This window comes from Sander lucioperca, chromosome 4, assembly GCF_008315115.2.
Source record: "Sander lucioperca isolate FBNREF2018 chromosome 4, SLUC_FBN_1.2, whole genome shotgun sequence".
In the NCBI taxonomy this organism is placed as follows: Eukaryota; Metazoa; Chordata; class Actinopteri; order Perciformes; family Percidae; genus Sander; species Sander lucioperca.
This window is the reverse complement of record NC_050176.1, coordinates 24,054,703-24,057,202: the sequence shown is the minus strand read 5'-3', so window position 1 is coordinate 24,057,202 and position 2,500 is coordinate 24,054,703. Positions and strand designations below refer to the sequence as shown.

Sequence of the window (2,500 nt, the reverse complement as noted above, 5' to 3'; positions counted from 1 at the left end):
CACACACACACACACACACACACAGAGACACACACACACACACACACACACACACACACACACAGACACATACAGAGACAAACACACACACGCGGCTACATATTTAGATCATGACCACCGTACGCTAAACGCAGGACACCAGCTGTTTAACTACACAAAGCGTTACACTCAGACGCAGCAAATATTAAGGTGTAATTGTGCTCTCTGAATAAGATACCAATGAAGTCAAATTAGAGGGAAATTAGTGTGCAGCAGTTGCAGTACAGAGTAGCAAAGAAAGCAAATGTAACATTCTAGAACAGCATGTTCAAATTTGCGAACTTCAACATTGTAGAACTACAACTTAATATTTTACAATCTTGACCCGCATCTTAAAATTCTAGATTCTAAAATTAATTTTTACGTGTCAGAAAATGCACCACGAGATCTGAAACGGCCTCAACGAGGTCTGTGTGTGTTTCATCACATTTTCAGAGTCAGTCTGTCACATGAAACAGAGTTGTTTTTTTGGGGTTTTTTTTTATTCTAGATGCAAGAATCTGAGTCGATGAGTAATCTCAGCATGAGAGAAGGGGGGAGGAAGAGATAGAGACAGAGGAGGGAGAGTCAGGCATGATGGAGGTCTGGGCAGGAAGATAAAGGGGGCAAGCCTTCACTCGCTTCCTCTGCCCACCCACCCCCCCACAACTTTCATCCAACCCTCGCCAAAGACAATTTTTCAAAGCTCTCCAAAAAGTAGGCCACAAAGTTTGGAGACAGACAGGGAGAGAGAGAGAGAGAGAGAGGGAGAGAGAGGGAAGAAAATGAAGTGACTGAAAGAAACGGAAGCTTGGTAAAAAAGAATTGGGTAACACTGTCATAACTATGACATGACACTGTCATGAACGTGTCCTAAACCTTATAAACAAGTCATGAACATTTATGACGTCTGTGGTCGTTTTGATTCTCTCATAGTTAGTTTTGCATCATTTTGGGGTTAGATTTTGAATCTCTTTTTTGGACATTCTCTGGCCCTCTATGTGGTCTGTTTGTGTCTCTTCGGCTACCTTCACACACACAGTCTTGATGCTTAATTTGTATTTTTTTCCTCAGATCCGATTTTTTTGTTTGGCTGTTCACATGACCTTTTAAAATGTCGCCTATATCAGATTCCAGCGTGAAGTGTTTGCGGTTTTCGAACTGACCCGCATGGATAAAAGAACAATAACTTTGGCCCAATCCCAAAGTCCGGACTCACAGACCCACGGACTTGTGGTGTGCGTCGTCGCGAAATTCCTAAGGGCTTAGGGTTGTCCCACTGTCAAATTTCAAAGTGCGAGAGGGTTTGAGGACACACTTACCGAGCCCTTTCCGTGAGTCTGCATCGACGCAGACTTCTGCATAAATTGCCGATTTCCTCGCAAAATATGCGGGGCTTGCATGATGTCATAATCCCCGCATTTTCATTGCAAAAAAGTCCCATATATCTTAGCAGAAAGTTGAAAAATGTTGCGTTTACTTCACACAAGAGCAGCTATTTTCCCCTGTTGCCATGGGAACGTTATGAAGTGACGTTATGAAGTGACGTTATGAAGTGGCGTTATGAAGTGGCGTCATGAAGTGGCGTCATGAAGTGGCGTCATGAAGTGACGTCATGAAGTGGCGTCATGAAGTGGCGTCATGAAGTGGCGTCATGAAGTGGCGTCATGAAGTGGCGTTATGAAGTGGCGTCATGAAGTGACGTTATGAAGTGACGTAATTACGCGACGTGAACATCATCGAAAAGCTGCAAACCCCGCCATGAAGCCACGATGAAACCGCAGTTTTTGCAAGTTCCCGCAATTTCATCACATAAAATTGCATAAATATCCCGCATATTCCATCACATTTTTTAAGAAAACGTTCCACAATTTTCTGGAAGGACTGGTTTCTACCTATCTGAGCCCATGTGGCCTCACACACTCACTCACTTAGCGCCCAAGATCAATTAAGTCTGTGAGCCTTTGGTCCTTAGTCCTCAGGGCTCACGTTGGGATTGGGCCAATGACATCAGACGCAGCACGCTGGTGCACTAAAGCTAGGGAGGTTATGGAGGAAGGAAGCATTTTCACTTTGATTTCAAAATGTTTGTTTAATGGCAGCAGTAACAATTAATGAGCAGGTGCTGAGGAGGAGAAGAATGAAGAGAGAGAGAGAGAGAGACAAAATTGGATACTAATTTGACCGTCTGTGTCTAGGGCTAACTCCGGATGCCGGAGCTTAATTGTGACAAATGCCGATTAGATTGACGTAAAAGTCGCATCAAATCCTCCTTGGTTGTTCGCACTGCGGCCGCATTGAAAAAAATCAGACCTGGGTGTGATTCAGGACCACATATGGAAGTGGTCTAAGGGCGTTTTCACACATGAAAGTCCGAACCAAGGTCCGGACCAAGGTTCATGTTTTTGTTCCATTGTAACATTTGATCCGGTAAGTTTTGGTTTCACACTGCAGTTATGCAAGCGCACTAAAGATCTCTACG

The 2,500-nt window shown here is 44.0% G+C and overlaps 1 protein-coding gene across 1 annotated transcript in view; it reads left to right on the top strand.

The window, feature by feature from the left end:
- Positions 1 to 2,500, top strand: part of LOC116048446 (VPS10 domain-containing receptor SorCS3-like) — a 1,378,075-nt gene that overhangs the window by 634,343 nt on the left and 741,232 nt on the right. The gene's annotated exons all lie outside the window — the stretch shown is intronic.